Source organism: Brienomyrus brachyistius, unplaced genomic scaffold, assembly GCF_023856365.1.
Source record: "Brienomyrus brachyistius isolate T26 unplaced genomic scaffold, BBRACH_0.4 scaffold104, whole genome shotgun sequence".
NCBI classification, from domain to species: domain Eukaryota; kingdom Metazoa; phylum Chordata; class Actinopteri; order Osteoglossiformes; family Mormyridae; genus Brienomyrus; species Brienomyrus brachyistius.
Window position 1 is genome coordinate 12,290 of NW_026042379.1, and position 21,382 is coordinate 33,671.

Genomic DNA, 21,382 nt, shown 5'->3' on the forward strand with positions numbered 1-21,382 from the left:
AAGACTTAACAGGCAAAAATATAACACATACATACATACAACTATTATCTGAGTAGGCTGCTGCTATATGGTCACACTGGACATGAACACCCATCTGGCCTGTTATTTTTGTCTCTCACTTTGTTAAACGCCTAATCTTCATCCCATCAATTAGTCTGGAATACTCAGACATGCATTAATACCGACTGGCAACCGCTTAGCGAGCCAAAAAAAATCAAGTACTCGGCCCGTAATTGCTAAGTTTAAACAGTGAGATTGCTGAACCTTTATTCTCCGCAGAAATATGGTAGAATAAGCCATAGAACATGTAGGCAGATAATTTCTCTCTCTCTCTCTCTCTCTCTCTCTCTCTCTCTCTCTCTCTCTCTCTCCCTCACACACACACACACACACACACACACACACACACACACACACAGGTTAAAATAAAAAAGAAGTAGGCCTACAAAGACCGAAGAAATGAATGCATGGTCGATTTTGTGTTATACATAAGTTGGCTACATGTGTAAACTTTATATACGGCAATCGGAGTTACGCGCAAGTTAAACGAACCAGATTTTCTATACAGCTGTTTAATATAACATGATAAATTAATTTTACTCGCATGAATCCAGCTTAAACGACTATCGGATAAAATCATTGTGTACAATTACTTCGTATTTAGGGACATTTTTCACAATCAATAATTTTAACACGAAAATGATTGTTCTGCCCACATTTTGGTTACAGAGAACATTAACACTTTAACAATTAAGGATTTAACTCTTTACTGTATTTTCAGTACATCTGTTGACATATAGATCAAAATCTTGGCCACTAATTCACAATGATTGTATCTTCTTTATCACAATGACTTCTTCCTGAGAACAAAATTTTAATGTCTTTGTCTGGAATTTATATATGCTGCTAAAACGATAAGCACATGCAAAATATGTCAACATCAAACGATATATTTGCCACTGTTACTCTCTCTACCTCAAACTCTGCAGCGTTTAAGTTTTTAAAAACAAACTTTTTATTGCAGTTATTTTACACGCAATTCATGATTGCGCCACTGCACGCGTACTCAATTCTTGATTTCAAACTAATGAAACGCATTCCACACCAATTAGCGCTGTTTTGCACGCCTCTTTCATGTTATCTATTAAAGGATATCACACTGTGGCAAAAAAATTCTGCAATATGATACTCAAAATTATTTTTTCCGTAAACGGGTATTATTTTCAATTTGGATTGGTAGCGGGGACTGTACATCTGGAAGTTTCTGACTGGCAAAAGTTCATATTTTAATGCAGGTATTAACTTTTTATTCTTACCAAAGAATGATTTTTAAAAATTAAACCCCTTCAAATTTTTATTCAAATGTGCCTTTTTGTGCATTTTCCATATTTTGACAATGTATTAATAAGCAATGCCTACTACAAATAGTTACCTTTCAGCTGGCCATGGGGTACACAGAAGTTAAACTGGTGTGCGCTTGAACCCTGCGCCCAGAATAGTTGTTTTTAATTTGCAAGTTTGGTTTAAAGCTATTGCTTTTGGTGTATTTCATATCACACACTTGCTATAGTTCGCCTCGAAGAACGCTTAGCATAACTGGCCAGTAACGAGATATAGTACTGCCACTTCTGTTACTGAGTAATTTGTCTTCGAAATACGGGAGTTTTAACACTATGGTGCTGGAAAATTACCGTCGGAAAGTTTACATGATCTATTTCTTCGTCATTACCCATGTTACCAATGTTTAGTTAATGTCAAAAACTCAGAGGGCTATATGTAGTGTTTTAATGTACTATCAGCACTGGCTCTGTCCTTGGTGCTGAAGCGTTTTTTTTCCCTCAGCAATTGTTTCGATTCAGCAACCAGCCTCTCGTGAAAGTGCTACAGTTCACAGCAAATTCGGAGAATAAGGCTAATTTTGGCTGAAAAACAGACAAAATAATATATCTTACATGTTAGCTTTGTTTTATCACAAGAAACACAATTCAGACTAATTAGGATTTTTTTCTGCCGGATAGGTAGCTTAAATGTAAACAGGAATATATAGTTTAATGTCATTCCCAGGCTGTATAATTCGGAAAAAAATAGTTGCGTAGCATATTAAACAGCGGAGTGACTACCGAGCCATAGCACGAGGTCTGCCAGGAAGTCTAAAGCAGTAAGAGGCAGCAAAAAAACCCTTTCGATTGTAACCTGGATGGATGAACTGCAGAGGTAAAGCAGGGCCCACCAAAAGGCAGGAAATAATTTAACTAAAGAATATCATATCCGTAAATATGTACCAAATATTTCAATCCTGCATACAAGACACTTCAGCTACACTAGCGATAGAACGGGCATTTCAAGATGAGGACACAAATGGCATATCAAATCAAATAATAAAAATAAAATGTTCACATTATTTCAATTTCCATTTCTCTTTTTTAGGATATTCTTTTACAATATTTACTAGACCTATAGGCCTAGATATATACGTAGGCCTATATTTGATTCCTGTAGTAGGTGCAACCATGACGTGCAGCTCTGTTAAAGACGGGGAAATAAATGAAAGAAATAACTACTTCTACCCATGCATCTACACTATAATATATAAAACGGATATCAATGTAGGATACAGTTTTTTTTTTTTTTTTTTTTTACAGATAATTCACACAAGGGTACAGCAAATTCGAACAAGTCCGTACAAAATTATTTCGGTGATGTCACCACACGTCATGAATGTTCTAATCTGCAAACCCTCGGACTGCCAATATGTAGTCCCATAAACGCAGAAAAATGCAAACAATTATTGAAGGACCTCTTAAGGGAGGGGCAATTCTTTGTCGGGAAAGGATGTTGATCACGTGTTTCGCTTTTCCATCATTTTAATGCATCGATTTGCTACACTTTAAATATATGCTTTGTCTTATTTAAATTTTCCTAATACGTCATTTGCCTGTGGAATGATAAATGACCACTTCGATGTAAATTCAGATATAAAACATATAAAAACAAAAACATGAATGCCGAACACTACTCATCATTTAAACGCCACATGACGTTAAAAGTGCTATATTTAGCTCACGAAACGACAGCCTTCATTTTCAGCACCTGTTGCCCGTAAAATATGCATATAAAATACTCTACATAAAAACTCGACAATTTCTCAAAGAAATAACAGCGAGCAACTTTACTTGTTTTAATGTTATAATTATTGATGTTATTAATATCACTTCAGCTATTATACGAATATGAACTATAATATTTACAAGCAACATTTCACAGATGTTTTAACTGAATCCTTGAATTCCTTAAAAACCTCACATCTGTCATTATTATTTAAAAAGAGGAAATTTTGAGTGTACACATTTCTCAAAAAAATGTAATGAGAAAGTTCATATAAAATTGGTGATATCGTTTGTTCTGTATAATATTTGAAATCACACAGGCACGCTCTCCCCATTACACACAGGCGTAGACCCTCATTTTCGAAACCGTTTGGGAAGTTCATTGCAACGTTTGAAGTCCTGTATACCATTTCGAAATCCACAGCACTGCTCCATTAATAACTAGTAAATAACTGTGTAGATCGAGAAAATAAAATACAAAACTTTCAAGTCGTTGTTTTGAAAGAAAAAAATGCATGCTATCAGTGCAGAAACCAGTTTAACCCTAAACAGACACCCAGGAAACGATATATTTTGGGTCCTTTCTTAGCTTATTATAATAAAATATATATTTTAAAATACTGATCTTTTGTACCTTTCCACGATCCTTTCGGTTCTATTGTTACCCTTTCCAAAAGGCCCGATTAATTAATTTCACACTGTAGCTCTATAGAGAAGATTTTCCCACAAACAAGTGACCGAGAAAAATGTAGTCCGAAAGAAAAAAGTCAACATCAAGTTCAACAACGCGCTGGCGCTCATTACCATGACAATAACGTCTGGGAGCACTGAAGTCTTCTTAACAAGAGGGTCTGGCGTCAAGACACTCCACCTCCCAGACCCTGAAACATTTTCCCAGGCTCCTATAACAATCGCACAACTGTTTGCTTTAAGCGCGAGCGCAGAGGCCACCAAGTTCGCCTCGTGATTACTTAGCAAAGGACTTAGAGAAAGATTTGGCTAAGGCTGCATTATTTATTGTGCCACATTTCTCTGACAAGAATGACAAAATCACAAAAATAAAAATAACATCAACAATGCCAGCAATAAACTGAAGGATAAACACCATTCATACATTTTACTACAAGCACCAGTAGCGGAAAAAAATGTGCTCACTCTTTCCCACTAAATTTTTTAATTTTGAAATTCAACTATTCCTTTCAAGTTATTCTGCATATAAATGCATAGACTTGTGAATCTTATCAAGGCAAGGGCATAGTCGTTACCAAAAAAATCTGTTATTAAATTAAATATAAAACGCATATACTTACTCGTCGAGGCGTTTTGGGATAATCCACCATAATGTGCATTATTGAAATAATGTCCATAAATAACACAAGTTTGATATTTTTTTCCTTACTGTTAGAAATATATATGAAAAAAAATAAGCGGCGTGTGTAGTTTACTAGGCTGAACGTGAAAATAACCAATGACATCCCGTGTTAGAAGTTCTCCGTAATCGATGAAGTGCAAGACCCCAAAAACTATATTGAAAAATACATCCCATCCTGAACAGCGAATTTTGGACTCCGCCATTACTTGTGGCTGACTGACCTGAGACCGACGAAGTTGGAAGCAAAGAAGACTCCCTGATTTCTGTTAGCATCCGGCCTGGCGTTATGTTTTCCCATAGTCGAGCAGAGTATCTGTCCAAGTCCGTTATTAGTGCCCTCCACTGGCCCGGCTGCTGTGAACGTGTACAGAACCTCAAACAGCGCAGCTCTTCTATTCATTGTCCATTGTGAACTGATGCCTATTGTTCCAACTCAGCGTGAACGGTTCCCCCTCCTCTCCCCCAAGTACGCCTTATATCTTTTCATTATATCTTATCAATCATTTAGAAATAAGAAAGAGAGACAGACATATAAATAGGCAGACAAAAAGACACGGCATACATAGATATATCAGACATAAATATAGAAAGGGTGGAAGGAGGAAAAATGTTACATTAAAAATCGGAAATGAGTAACGTACAAGGCATCAAGCGTTGCAAAAATTTACAATTACCCACAGTAGTATGCCTTAGCATAGTTCATCTTTGAGCGACCAGTTAAGATCATTTATATACTTTCGCGCCTCCCCTAAATTTATTTCACTTGAAAAAGAAAAAACTTTATGCCTTTGCCATCATACGTAAAATAAATCATTTAACCAAAATATATAATTCACCCGTCTTCTCATTAGGTTTCCCGTTTACTTTATTTCTCCATTCACTGATGACGGCTGCCGTTGCCACAGGCGTGGCGGCACTCTTCCAAGGAGCTGATGGTGAAATTACTCGTGCCTTAAGTCTTGCACCAGCGCAAGGACGAAAAGGGGGCTGCCGTGTACGTCGTCTGCATTATCTGCACATCGTCGCCTAAAGTATCACTTGCATCAACTGCACTTTGAAGACCGGAATCACGCAGAGAACGAAATGATCATAACAACGGCGACGAATCGGTCCGGTTATAAACGACGCGCACCGTCTGACTTATGAAAAGATGCGCAGGATAACAGAACGGTACAGAGAGCTGCATTCCAAATAAAATAAGGGCGGACACGAGAGCCAAGTGAAGGTGCTTGTAATACGCTTCTGTGTCAATACTGCAAGATGGCATTGAAAACTATAGGCTCTGGACAACGTTGTCTATCCGTAAGGAGAAACACGCCGCATTATTTTATAGCGCATTCGTGTGCTGATTAACACTAGTTTTATGCTCTAATCGCGCACGCTACCCTAGCGATTCTTCGTCTCAGCGCACAGCAAAAGACCTGCGTTTCGACTCACCGTTGACTTGGCAGATACCAAAATAGTGTTGACTCAAGATGTCCACATTTTACTACGTGCGTGATTGCGTCCTGACGTCAAGCACTGGGATAGGTCATTTTTATCCATAATTTTACAACATTCTGAAAGGTGTGTATTGCTTAAACCTCGTACATTAACGTCGGTCCGGCATTTATATCTGCGAAAAGGCGATTCTTACCAACTTACCAGTTTGTTTTTTATATAAATATGCATAATAACGGTTTTCAAATTGCCATCCTCTGATATAACATGTATTACAAAATTATATATATATTTTATCCGCCTTCACACGAGAATGTGGTTAAATGTGGTGATTTCGGTATAGTAAAGACAGCTTTTAAGTTACATTTTCAATGGTTTAACTATAGTCAGTTAGTTTAAAATTTCAGAGTATCTATCTTAGGTTTATGAATCGTCTTCCGAACTTTGCAAATTGATTTTTTATTGTGAACCGATTTAATTTATAACTGTACCTAAACTACATGATTACTACATTACTTGCCGCATAGATTCTTTACAAGAGACCCTTACAACCCTAAGATAACCTTGGCGATAATAACCGGCTCTCTCTCTCCCCCTCTCTCTTTGACACACACACACACACACAGCTATTAAATCACAGCCAGCACTGTTTTTAAACATTACAACACTGAGATCCGCTTGAAATTGAGCAGCCTTCAATCATACTAGCATGAAACCGAACCGAGTCACACGGATTTGAATGTGTATTCGAGTATGTTGCCGAATATGACATATGTATAAACTGTCGTGTAAAAGACGTGATATAATGTAAGAAAGAAATAATAATGAAAATATTTTATGGGGCAATACAGACTCACATACGCATAAAATTGATAGAAATTTCGGATGTGTGCATTACCCAGCAGTTCCTTTTTGACGAAGTGTATTTTGATGGCTACAGTGCACTGGTACAGATATCCACGCAATTTATGATCACAGTGATCGCGCGCCACTTTATTTCAAGTGTGACTAGAAGCACATTGATTTAAGAGAGTAAAATAGTTTTAGTAAGAACAGGACAACCGCAAAATACGTTTTTACTGGAATCGTATGATTTTTTTTACTATTATAAACCTCTGCCTGCATGCTCAACAAACAATGATTTCAATGGCAGTGACGATATAAAAACAACTCATAACGAATTCCAGGAGAATTAATCTATTAACCCAAATTAAAGACGTTTTTTGTGTTCCCTGGAAGTGTAGTGTTGAAGCACACGAATAGATGAATTCCAGGCCCGTTTTTGCAGCAATTTTTGGCACTGGATAGCTTGGTTTATTCATTGGATGCGTTTTAAAATACGCTTTACAACCAAATTCAATTCATTCCATATTATTATGCTGTTATACGATAGCTAGGCGCCAGAATCGTCTGTAAATTGAGCATTACTTTGAATACTATAAAACAACAGAACAGTGTCCAGGTGCGCGTCACTGTGAAAAGGCGCCAACTCGCTGTCCAGACAGAAGGTTCGTCATACATTTGTGTACGAAACACAAAGGAATATGAACATTTCAAAATAATTCCAAGAGTTACCCCCCGTGGAGACAAAAAAAATATATAGTGCTTGTTTTTTTCCTGCAGCTTTCATAAATTAATGTTTAGAGATATTTTCTACAGGTAAAAAAGGGCAATCACACTGCCGTAAAATTCCAAAATTTAATTAGGATGTGGCTTCGAAATGTGAGAAAATGTTTAGTTGTTAATGTGTTATACTAATTTAGTTAAAAAAAATTCACCATTTAAAAAAGCATTAGCATGACATGTCTCAGCTATAGGAAAAGATGAACGGTAACGAAATGAATTCATAAACCAAACTAAATAACTGGGCACGATTTACGTTTAAAAGCATGGCGACAAACGAATGGCTCGAAAAGGACCAAAATTTTGAGCTAGTCACGTTCGAAAAAATCTAGACAACTGCAACTGGTCAAGACTACCTAATGAAGTAAACCTGCAGTTCTATAAAAGGCACAGGTGTTAAAATATTTTGCTCCTGTGAGAATCTGTATTAATATAAACACGTGTACAGATGCACCTTAGGAAAAAAGGCTAAAATCAACAACGTCCAGCACAGCTATCAAAACTTTAATAGTTAAACACACAAAAGTATCATTTAAAATTTTATTGTGATTATCCATTTCAAGCGTACAACTGAAGACTGTTACTTAGACTGACATTTGGTGTGTTTAGCGATTAGGCTACACCTGTGATTACTCTGATAGATTGTATATACACTTGTTTAATTGCACCCAGATTTTTATTGAAAATTGCATTAATATTTTAATTGTAGATAACTGCAGTATTTTGACTGAAGTAACAAGCTAAAAGGTCAACGTGTCCTTACTCGTTTCTTTAATAACCCAAAAGTGACCGCTGAGACGCAACAAACCGCCGCCTTGGATAAGCGATCTAACCGGGACATTGTTACAATAAAGAAACAGCGACACTCTATGGAAGTTGCCGTAGTGACCATTTAAGCCCCATTCCACTGGATAGCACTCTCGCAGTGCTTAAAAACTGCAATCTGGCGTATCTGAAAGCTTTGTCAATATATCAACCAGCATACAGACTGTGCCAATCAAATCTCAAATATAGTGATAAATGTAGGTCTAAGTACGACGAATTCCAGTATCCTAAACAACGAAGCTATGAAAAGCTATAACGTTTGGATTCTTTCACTTAGAACGTCGTAGTTGTGGAAAAATAGATATTTTAAAACTACATTAAAAGAATTATTTTATTTAATGGTGACTATGATTTCTTATGAATCCAAAACTTCAAAATTACTTGGAAAGATGGGCCTGTGGCAATGAAAAATATATTGTGTTGATATAAAATTGTTATATTGAAAATCTCAGTGACGCAAAATAGAGAAATTCATAGTCCCAGCTCAACAGATAAGTTTAACAAAGACAACCAATTAAAAATAAAAGCTACGTTTTGAGAACGCTAAACTGCACGTGTTTACTTCTGAAGGATTCCATTTTCATCGGCAATGCAGCAATTACGTTTAGCGTATCAGATTTTCCTAGAGCAAAACTGAAAGCATGCAATAGTTTAATTTAAAATTGCTAATAAAAACTTTACATGGAAATTACGCTCGTTACAAGAATTAGAACGTCACTGAGACGTACCGTATTTTCTGCTTTTAAGTCACTAAAACATCTAGCACAAGCAAAAAATAACGCGCATTTTACCATACAACATTTGAGAATTCAGTTTCAATCGAAAAATGCGTTATGCAATTATGTAAAAGAAAGAATTGCTGGAAATATGCACTAAGTAAACGATTCATAAAGATACACATGAAACCCGGTTTTTAAATCTATTCCGAGCCCTTATTTCTGTATAAAATTAAGAATGTCAAAGATTGAGTAAACAAAACTATATATAGAATTTCAGAGCTCCTGTAACAGATTTTTAAACATTGCACTTCATAGATTTTAGGCTTGACAAACACGCTATTTCCATGGATATTCTAGCAAAGGGTGTTATAGGTTTGTACAAGGATACACCGCGGCATGACTGCCTGGCCACTATTTATTTTGTTAGCGTCGAGATAGCCCTACTCAATTATGCGACGTTGGTTTACTCGGTTGTTTAAGATCATGGGTATTATTTAAACAGTATTTTAACAACTGGTTTAAGATAGGTTGCTTGTTATAACAGTACATTTGAGCAGTACATAATATTTATGTAATATTTACTCCTGAGACTGAGACCTTCAGGCAGGTGGAAACTATTCTGTTTCGGAACTTTACAGTGTAGCTCATTTCTGGAAACGGTAAGCTTGAAATGCTGCAACCAATCACTGATTAAAGTTTGCGCCCCGAACTGCAGATAACTTAATTCCACTTTTCGTTACAAAACACCAGGTATTTCCCAGTTCCCCGTGCGAGATTCTTTGGACAGTGAAAAAAATGAAAAACAGAAACGGGATACATGTCTTGACAGTGAATTTCGTTCCGAATTTCACTACATACGGGACTCTGCATATTCTGAACTCTGTCAGTCCGTCACAAAACGCTTTCCTTCATCAGGTTTTCTAACCACTAAGGGGGCTGATCAGGTCACCAAACATTCGGTGCGTGGGTTTGATGGCAGAGCCAAACCCTTGTCTTCAATTACACAAAACGGGTAACTCGGGCCACAGTTACTTAATTCAGATTCTCTTAGTCAAGTCCCACATTCTGCATCAACAGGAATCTCAAGCGAGGTTTCCATTTCTGCCAATTCCAATATTCGGCTACGTCATTCAACTATGATCACGTGGAAAAACATTTGCGAGCTACGTTAAGTAGTGTCAGTAGTTCTCCAGGCTATACACGTGCAGAAACTCCCCTGTGGCTCCCTTTCTGATATTAGCCTTCTAGTTACACACATGATGCATCTCAAGAACATTGCCATGCTAAAAAAAGAATAGGAAAAAATATTCCATGTAAACTTACTAATACATGTGTAACAAAGAAAAAGTAACATTTAATGGTATTGTAATCCAAGTAAAATCTTTCAAAACAGTAAAAAAAAATGTTAAATACAAATGAAAGTATTATGTAGCCTATATATCAATGTTGCAGAGCGGTATTTCTCAACCCAGTCCGGAGACCACCAGACAGTCCACATTTTAGCTTCCTCCCAGTTTCCACCGCACCTGTACAAGGTATTAAATGCTCTTGATTGGCTGCTTTAGGGGTCCCCGGGGACTGGGTTGAGAAACACTGTTGTAGAGCAAGGCAGCGTGTATATATAAAGGAATCAAATTCTGATCATCATCTTAACATTGTGACATCAGAAATCAGGGTCTGACAGAAGACCGACTTCGAGTTAATATATTAACTATTCTTTTACATTTGCGCAACACTGAAGCCATCAAAATAAAGTTTTATGCAAATTTACAGTACTTAAGACAACCAAACAAATGGCAAAATCGCGCAGAAAATCGCGGCCGGCATGATGGTGGAGTGGTTAGCACCGGGCTCGAGTCTCCGCCTGGTTCACATGCGTGCGGAGTTTGCATGTTCTCCCCATGTCGTCGTGGGGTTCGCTCCGGGTACTCTGGTTTCCAAATACATGTTGAGGTAATAGCTGGAGTTGCTAAAATTGCCCATAGGTGTGCATGCGTGAGTGAATAGGGGCTGGCCCACCATCCAGGGTTGTTGCCCATTGATTCCGGGATAGGCTCCGGACCCCCGCGACCCAGTAGGATAAGCGGTTTGGAAAACGGATGGATGGAAAATCGTGGCGTGCACAACCAGTACCTCTCTCCGCCACGTGCGGCGCTATGCCATGTTTGTCATCAGATCAGGCAGGATAAAACGTTTTGCAAGGGTATCTAACAATCAAAGCAAAATCGGTCTTTGTGGATTTCTCGTATGCATGTTGTTTTAATCCATTTACCAACGAGAAAAGTCGGCCTATATCGATAACGCATGTATTTTCGTTGATCAGACGTAAAATGAGCGAGGGATGCCAACACCTATCAATTATAATAGGAGACCAACTGGCAAAATTATACCAACATGTTCATTCTTTTCCATTATGGCCCTGAGGGGAGGAGCCACTGTAGCCAAACCAGTTAATAAAAATGGATATAATTCTTTTTTTTCTCAACTTATGACAATTCATTTATTGCCAACCCCCCCCCCCCCCCCACGTGCTGCACGAGGGTTCCGTGTCTGTCAATCTCAGTGCGACCATCACAGGTCAACTACTAAATTTAAGTTACTCTACGCAAATAATTATATGTATCAAATCTTTCGACTATAGGCCTTAGAAGCGTGGGAAATCTTGTATTCCAAAAGGCTTCGAATATTTAAAAGAAAAATGTCGGGAAATGTAACAGTGAGTGAAAAGTTTGTCAACGAAATAACATTCGAAGACGGATCCTACATATTTCATACTTTTTACAAATTTATTTATTACCTATAAAAGCATGAGTCATAACTTATAAAATGCGTAAAGGCGTCCGGTATTGTAAGTTATCCGAAAAGTTAATGACTTCACATGTATCACGCGGAGCAGGAGTTAGTCTCACTCATTTGCAGAAATGTATACCTTGCCTGCACCCATCAGCTAATTGAACTGTCCCACTAAATTAACGGCGTTTATAAAGAGACGACTAATTAATTAGTACCCACACAACCATTCCCCTGGTTGGGAAGGTAAAGTTCAGGTACAAAACTGACCCTTGTATAGTAATAACAATACTTCTGAAAAGTACTCAATGTACTCAGCTGGGAAGCAGCACACTTGAAATATGACAATTAAGCAACAATCAGCGTTTCAACTCCACTCCAATGGTGATAAAAGAGAGGCCATAATATCACAATGATACATTTACGTACGGGCTAACTATAATTTACGCAATTAGCCATAATTTTGTTACCATGCCTTCTTGTCAATTCAAGCTTTATACGACACAGTCACACCAATCACATGGTTAAAGTAAATAAACTTCGTTATGCAACATCTCCCGATCATGCGCGGATTTCAGATAAATTCTTTATAAATATGCCCTAGAACGTAACATTTTAAATAATTATAATGCTACAGCAGTTTACCAAAATAGCGACTATAGCAAAAAACTATGTAGCCAGTGAATATTAAATAGTTTGTGGCATAACAGAGAATACCTAGCAATGTATCGAATCTGTTTTTACAAACTGACAAAAACAAGTAATGCTTATTTTTATTCCTGAAATTAATTAAGCAAAAACATCTATAAATTTGATTAAATACACAAGCAAACAATAACCTTTACTTCTCTGATTTCGGTAGCCTCCCGGAAATGACAAGCAAGTGGTCCGGTAAGCAGCTTGGGACAATTTTCTTACAAACACAAATAAAATACATTATTACATACCGGTAAAAATATTTGTTACTCCGATTACAAAGGAACAAGTCGTCGTAGCCTGCAATTTCGTGGAAAAGACTAGCGCCCAACTGCTTGTGCCTTTTAATTGAAAACAGGCTGAATTTTATGGTAATTAGGATCCCCATCAGACTTAACAACATGTTCGGAAGAAAAGGAAAGAGCAAGGGGCAAATTCGCGACTCCGGTTCCCATTCACATCCGACGGTCAAGTTCAAGCGCACAGTCTTTTGACTGCAACTTCTGGCCAATTGCAATGCAGACCGCGTGCGTGTAAAAGCCCCCGGCTGCGTTTCGGTAAACTGCAGGGAGGGATGCGTGACAACGTGGTCGTGGTGGTGGGGTGAGGAGGTGGGGGGGTATTACGGACAAAAAGTATAAAGAGTATAAATTAATGCCATGTGGCTGCCCACCAATGTACTGATATAGACTTATTAATATATACTATACAAGATAAACACTTATATATAAGATAAACACTACTATATATAATATATATAAGATAAACACTAATACCATGCAGCCAATGAATTTTATTAAATGTAAAATTCAGGACATGCGTCAAAAATAAGTCGCTACTCTACATATGAAGTATATTCTAATAAACCTCTGTAACACCACAAGCACATAAAAAATGTCTACGTGTATAATTAAACATCGTGACCTTTACGGGTATGGGGTACCTTATCCACACTCATTGCACTAAATGAAGATTTCCAGGCAAAACAAACAGACAAAAATAAATAAAGTTGTATTTTATAAACGAAACTATCGCGCACGATAGCAAGCATAATCATAGACTTCTGTTAATGTTTAGCTACGTTTGCATTTTCGGTTACATTTGCAGAAAATACTGTGTCAATGATGAATGAATCTTCTATAGTCAAATTAACCGGAACAAAAATCCAACCATGTTTAAAACAAGACAATATAGGATAAAGCTGAAATACTTTCCCTTTAATCTGATGATGATGAAGGTGATGGTGATGATGATTATGGTTGTTGGAGTAGTTGCTTTAGCTCAATAGACTGTCCATGTGACTATTCCCGTCTTGGAGTAACGAACATAAAGGATTTGATTAACATTATGAATGCAGTGGGGAAAAAACAGTATCAGCGATAAATATTTACTATAAAATGTCTAAAACCAGAGGGAAATTGTTCCTTTTATGTCTATAATATAGACATATAACATATTAAAATTAGAACTGCGATAGTCGCCATCTTTATAACGAGCATTATCTAGTATTTTAACAGGCTATAATGCTTATTGTTTAATATTCTAGTAAATTATATAGACCCGGTTTATCTTAAATAACTTAATTTATTGAATATATGCTTCTCGAGTTTGTAATACAGTAGTACATTGCTACAGAGGTTAATCAATAATCCACTACCTTGGCCACATTCCTCCACAAGCATCCTGCGAAGTGCAAGAATCTGAGATCAACAGAAATTCGATTACGAAATAATAATGGAAAAAAAGATAATGAAACGAACAGGGCCTTTACTTTCCAAAACAAAATATACGAATACCGATTATATATTCGTCTCGCAATTAATAAAACGAAATTACTAAACAAAACAACACTACCTTTCCATGAAAAGCAAAAGTTACAGATAATTTACAATGAAGTAATAACAAAATGGCAGAATACACACACACAAACACACACACACATATATGTATGTGTGTGTGTATGTATATTATATATATATATATATATATATATATATATATATGTGTGTGTGTGTGTGTGTGTGTGTGTGCGTGTGTGTGTGTGTGTGTGTGTGTGTGTGGCTGACAGTGAAAATAGAAATGGTCAGGCAGTATCACGGTGCAAGATGAACACTGGCAGTCGTCTGAAGCCACGTCAGCGCGTCGCTAGAATACATTACATGCACAAGGAACAATTCAGAATACGTCATAGGTTGCTTCCTAGAATATACAAGAAACATAACAAAAAAGCTGACGAATTAAAGTTCGACCAAACATTAACAAGTATGTATTCAACTGTAAGCAGTACACCGCAGTCAACGTCTTTACATTCGCAGTATGTTGACAAAAACGGTGAATATTGCAACCGGAATATTCAATTTTTTTAAACAGAATTTGTTACTGCATCTTGTGACTTCTCTCCAGTAGCCTGATAAACTGCATCCTTTCTATTAATCCTGTCCTCTAGTTCAGCTACTTGGAGAGAAGCAGCACGACGAAGGACATCAGAGAAGCGCCCTCTACAGGCTATTCATATGTAGCATCCTATTAAGAACAGATTAATCGAATGAGCATCTTTTCCAGGTAGCCTAAGAGAACTGAGGGCTACAATTAGATTTGTAGAATTTTGTAGCAGTTTGAAGATACATGGCTGGTAGCAAGGACCATGCATGTTAGTATAATCGCTTGCCAAACGAGTATAATTTTTTTTTTTTAAATATTAATTTAAAAAAAGATTATAGAAGGTTTGACTGGAACTGGAGTATCTGTGTATTGTGCCTGCATTCGCAGTGATATCTGCCACCTGTCTGTTAGCTGGTCCCAGGGGTGTCAGAAGCATTTGAATGTGTGGGGGGGACACACTGAGATAAAACTAATATTTTATGTTAAATGTGGGGGGGGGGGGGGGTCCAAACGAATAATTATGAAATGTGATGGGTACATTTAATGGCGGCGACGCTCATGGCTGGTCCTCAATAAATGAGACCTTCAGTGCACGTCGAGACCAGCTTACGGTGCCCGCAGCAATGCAGAGGGACGGAGACCCGCTTCCCCGAGACCTGTCCTGTCTCGGCCTCCCTCCCTCCCTCCCCTGTCCCCACATCTGCTCATGTCTGTCTGGTTGCCATGGTTATCCGCCGGTTATGCACACGTGGCGCGACGCGAGGGGCGCGCGAGCGAGCGTGCGAGCGCAGGCGGCGGCGACAGAAGGCGGCCCCTCGCAGGCTGCAGCATTTGCATATACACAGATGAGGCGCGGAGAGCATGCGGCCGGGACACAAAGGGGCGGCGGGGGCGCCGTCACTCAGCCTCTGACCCCCGTCCCGAATGCGGCGGCTCCGGAGTGTGGGAACCGCGAGAGCCCTGAGGGAGGAGGCAGGACGCCGTCTGCGCCGCGTGGAAACGCTGCTCTTCCCAATGCCCCGCCCCGGTAGCCAGGGCTCATTACTTGTTTACAGACAAAGCGGTTTTTAAAAAATACAACCAGACACACAAGACGGATAGATGGATGGATGGATGGATGGATAATGAAACTCCAGAGGGAAAATCGGAGTTAGAAACATCAGATGTAATGAATATTACTTGCAAATGGAAAAGTGCTAGAATTAGAATACTGTTTATAAATGCATTTATAAATCAATCAATGAAATTTATTCATTGAACTAATGCGATTCCATGTATTTAAGCGTGACATGAACACATGATCAGGTCTGGCGTACATGTTCCAGAGAGCACATGAGGAGTCCTCAGACGTGCAGCTTACGTCATTCAGGATCCAAACGCATTGTTGCGGCGTCTGTCAGGAGAAGCATGCATCGTGCCGTTTTTTTTTTTTTGCTGCCTAGCTTGACCGCGATAGCACCATTTGTTTGGATAGCCTGGGGTGTGATGTGGACCCTTCTTCCCGATACTCACCGAAGGCTGTCCTCACTGGTCTTGATCAGAAACCTTCAGGGAGGATCAACAATGTTGTACAATCCTGACAAAAGCAAGACCGAGGGAAGCAGCCTCCAAGAGTGTATATATTTCTCTAGATTTATGAGTTTTGCTTATCCAGGGAACAGATTTCACCTGTATCTCGTGCTGGAGGTGTCCTGTGTTGCGTTCATAGCACTATTTTCTTTGTGATCACACAGTGAGTGCAAAAGGAAACATCTTTCTAAAAAAGTGTGCAATTTAACGGTGTTATTTCGTCTTTCTGTCTGCCAGTAAAAAAGTAGTTGTTTCATAACCCTTATGTAACACTTTCTAGTATGTACGTTTTTTCATGGTTAACATCATGCACTTTGAAGATATGAGAAACTCTCAGTGAAAAAGTCCAAACCTAAGTAGACTGGGAAGTTGAAAGGTAAGTGACGGTTATCGGATACCAGTTAACAGCCCTTTTTGGAGCACCCTGTGGCCTCGAAATCCACACACACACAGCGGTAAGTACATCGCCGGTGTTTCATGCCACTCAATGTTATTACAGTCCTGTAAATGCTCTCCTCGCTCCCCAAGCATTGCTGCTTTACGCCAGATCAGCCATTCAAAACCCAGCTGCTGGTCATATGAACATTGCGGGATTAAAACCCCTGACACCGGAAGTGTATGGGTACAGTGCCTGTATTTATGGGAGAAATGTAAATGAAGGGTAGCTTTCCCCACCTAGCACTCTGTGTCTGAGCTAGGTAGACTCCCGCACTAATACAGGCGATCTGAGTGGAAATAAATAAGCAAAAATCAGGGTCTAAGTCCCCCCTCCCTCTATCAGTGTCACCTCACTGCTGCTGGAAAGCCATTTTCCCAGGGTACGTATAACAGCAAACCTCCATCACTCCTCCGCTTTCTGCCATCAGCCATTATAAAAGTGCATCCAGGATCTCCGAGACATCAACACGACCTCCTACCAAAATTCCCGGAGAATTTGAGCCTCCGATAAACCTCAATAGGTCTCCAGCTCACCCCCGGGAATCTGCTGCCACCGCACAGCCTTCCATTGGTGCCCTTGGTGTAAATCTTCTGTCTTTCCAGATATCATTCCAGCCTCCATTAGCCATCTAAGCCTGGCTGCTGCATGCATTCCACAAAAACAATCTGTTTTGCCCTAAATATTCTCTCTCTGTCCCTCTGCAGGGCAGGTAGAGAAATCGACTGCCATTATGGGAAAAAAGTACCCCGGAAGATGGCCCTCCACCTGTCTATGTCTCACTCGTCATCCTACCCAGCACGTAACCACGTAAAGGAGCAGTATGTAGCGTAATAGTTAAGGGAACAGCTGAGGGTGATTGGCTCCAGTGCAACGACCACATCAACTTGACTGACACATTTAACCTGAAATTCTACCGTTGAGTAAGACTCTTGAATAAAACTGGAACACTTAACATAAAGAGGATGTACTAAATTACAAGAATCTCATCCAAAACATCACTGATGCACAACCAGTCCCAGCACATAGCAGTAAGTGCAATCAGAGAACAACTAACAACTTTCACTCTGGAGATACAGCCTAACTGAACTAGGCCTGAAATTCTGCAGGAAGAAATTCTGTTTTTTTTTGTTTGTTTTTTTGTGGTTTTGACTAGCAGAGTGCTGTCTTGTGAGTGTCCAGGGTTTGCTAGCCTGTAGCTTTCGGGGGTTCGGGGGGGGCTAGTTCCTGACTGAGAGCCCAGCCACTCAAATCCAGGAGTGGCTCACATCTACCTGTCTGTACTTAATAATTTATTCCTAAGGTAACACATTCAGAAGGGAGGTGAATGGAAATTCATATCCTCCAATTATCAGTGCTATTCAGTTCAGGTATATCATACATCTGCTACATGTTTGAAGCACAATAAGATGTAAATAAAATTACTGTAGGCCACACTAAGAGACAATGGTTCTGACATAATATAAGAAAAAAGCTTCTCTGAACCTTAAGCATCAAAATGTCTGTTGTTTTTTTTTTTCTTCTTCATTTATAAGTGCTTTTTAAGCATTGATATTACATTCTTCTTGTGGCAAGCTTCTCCGGTGATGGACCAAGCTGACAGCAGCCGAGACACCCTGGTCCAGCTAATTGACAGTTAATGTGCTATTTCAGGATAGCGACAAGCGGCTAATGTGATTCTTTACGTGAGACGGGCCATTTAAATAATCTTCCTGAGAACTAAAAACCACAATCAATGTATAAGTTCAGATAAACTCCGCTGCTCCCCTTTACTGCAAACCCACAGAGGCAATAAGCAGTAACCCAAATCAAAGAACAACAAATTACATATAAATAATTATATTTTATTAAAAAAATTTAATCTCAATTAATTTTATGCATGTTCTACGGGCCCAGTGGAGGGGGACACACAGCAGTGTCATGTGACTTCTGACGGGGAAGTCAGCTGATCTTTTCTTTGATGGGCGACACTAGATGTGACAAGAATTTATCTCTTGACCGCAAATTGGCTGTTGTTTTTTTTTTTAGATGACAATGGTAACTTGGTGTGTCGTGTTCTGCCTCTTGGCCTTTCAGTCCATTAAATTTAATCTGTCTACAAACCCCCCTGCTTTGTGACAGCTTGGATCAGGCCACTGGCTCTGATACATTTATGGCAAACGCAGCTTCTCTATTTGACTTTCCGAAACGGGGATGCCCTGATGCTGCCACTGATTAGCTTTGTCTTCGCTTTTGTTCCGAAAAATACGCTCATGTTGAGTGTCTGCTCTGCAGAGAAGCAGCCCACTCTCTGGGTTACAGCTATAGACTCACAGAACATATGTCTGGAAAATGGCATGATTTATTAGGGTTATCATTTGATTCCCACACTAAACCAGTAAAGGCACTCAGCTTTTGGCCAGTGGTCGGTGTGTGTTTAGACAGTTAACTAAGTCAGCTTCATTACGTACAATTATATACTACCTGTCAAACACTGAGCATAACAGACAGTTAGTGAGTGAGTGACAAACAGCCACATCCCTGGCATCCAGAAACTAATAACAGTGAATGGTGAAATTTCATTCATAAAAATGTTTTACTTAAATGTTTTAAAAATGATCTTCATCCATCCATCCATCCATTTTCTATACACGTTTGTTCTTTGCATGGTCGTGGGGCTCCAGAGCCTATTCTGGAAACTACAGACACAAAGCTGGGAACAGCCCAAGATGGGGCACCAACGCATTGCAGGACACACACACACACACATTCACACTTATGGACAATTTAGCAACTCCAATTATTAATATTTCAAATATATTGAGATTTTCCTTCTCTGTAACAAATAAGTCATTGTCGGCAGTGACCTATGACTGCATCCTCCAGTTTGCGGCCTTCCTGGACACCTGTACTGGTTTCCTTAGCTATCCACTGTGGCTTTACTCTCTGATAGTATGTTTCCTAATGGGATCACAATAAAGTGACATCACACTGCAGGTGTGGGAGACTGATGTGACCTTACACACATCCCCTTTAACATGGACTTAATCCACAAGGGTCTGTGTCCCTTGACCTGCAGGAATGTCCTGCAAAGCTATGAACCCTCCAGAGAGGTTTTACTGGCATCCAATAATAATGACCAGATATTCAACCATATCCTTTTTTTATCATTTCATAGGTCAAGCCCTACTTCCCCCCCCCCCCCAAAAAAAAAACATAATAAAATCTAGAAACACAATAAAAATATTATAAAATGTACAAATCGACTCGAAATAACACAAAGGTAATGCTGATTGTTTTTACCCAGTACGTTTCACTAAAATTGCTAGCACAGCATTGGTAAGATAAATGCCACAAAATGTACTACCCCCTCCGTATGTTCTCACATTCCCGTGATTGCATATGCACGATGATAATTAAAAGATCGCTCACACTACCTGCCAGGCCGGATTCTCGGGTCATTTGACGGGATCCTTGATGATGCACGGCTGCCAGCTCTCGTGTACCTGGCGTGGCAATCACGCTCACGCAAGAAATTTTACGCAAAATCCGTATTATCGCCATTATAAACCTAAAATTGCTACGTGAAAAGCGTTGGGTAGTTTGCAAACCCTACTGACTATTTACATGGTAATAAAACTGTTACATACATGTAAATCAGTGTACATGTGTGTGCAGACGTATCTGGATTTGAAAAACTCACTCCAGCCAGCTGACCAAAGTTGGCAACCATATATAAGCCTTTTTGATTATTTTAAAAATAATAATAAAATCGCACTTCGAAGTGTTCTCCAGGCGTAAATGGCGAACCTCAGCATCTGACAAGAGACGAGAACCACGGCGTTAAGCGACGACGTTACCGACGAGGCAGTTAAGCGGCGTTAAGCGACTGACATTTTATTACGGTGGAACCTGAAGGAATTTGGAAGCGAGGATATTAAGATGCCGTACCCTTCGACAAAGAAGAGCAAACAACTCTTCCAAGCAGGCAGACGTTTTTCTTTTTGCGCATCTCTCCTCCTACGAAGGAAACTCACATGCCCCCTCGTTTTATAAGCCATATATTGTATAATGTACCCCGAGGCAGAGCAGAGCATTTCCGCGAAATCAAGGCACTCGTGACAGGTGTGGGAGAGTCTCTCGCTTAATGAACTGGAAGGTGACAGGGCTGACATATCTATATAATTACATTCATTATGTGCATCTGTTTGGAGGTCCCGTTTGAAGCCTGCAGCGGCCTCGGCTGTTGCCATAGAGACCTGAAGTGGAGAATGCAGACATCTCGTGCAGACCGCCCCTGCTCTCGAGGGAGGAGCCCAGACACAGCCCCCGTGGCTTTCTTTTAACTTGAGGAAGGAAAGGGGTGTAAATCCATGTTCGGGGAGAACAATTTGATTAAAAAAAGAAAGATTTTTTTAAAGCTTAATATAGACGTACAGTTCTG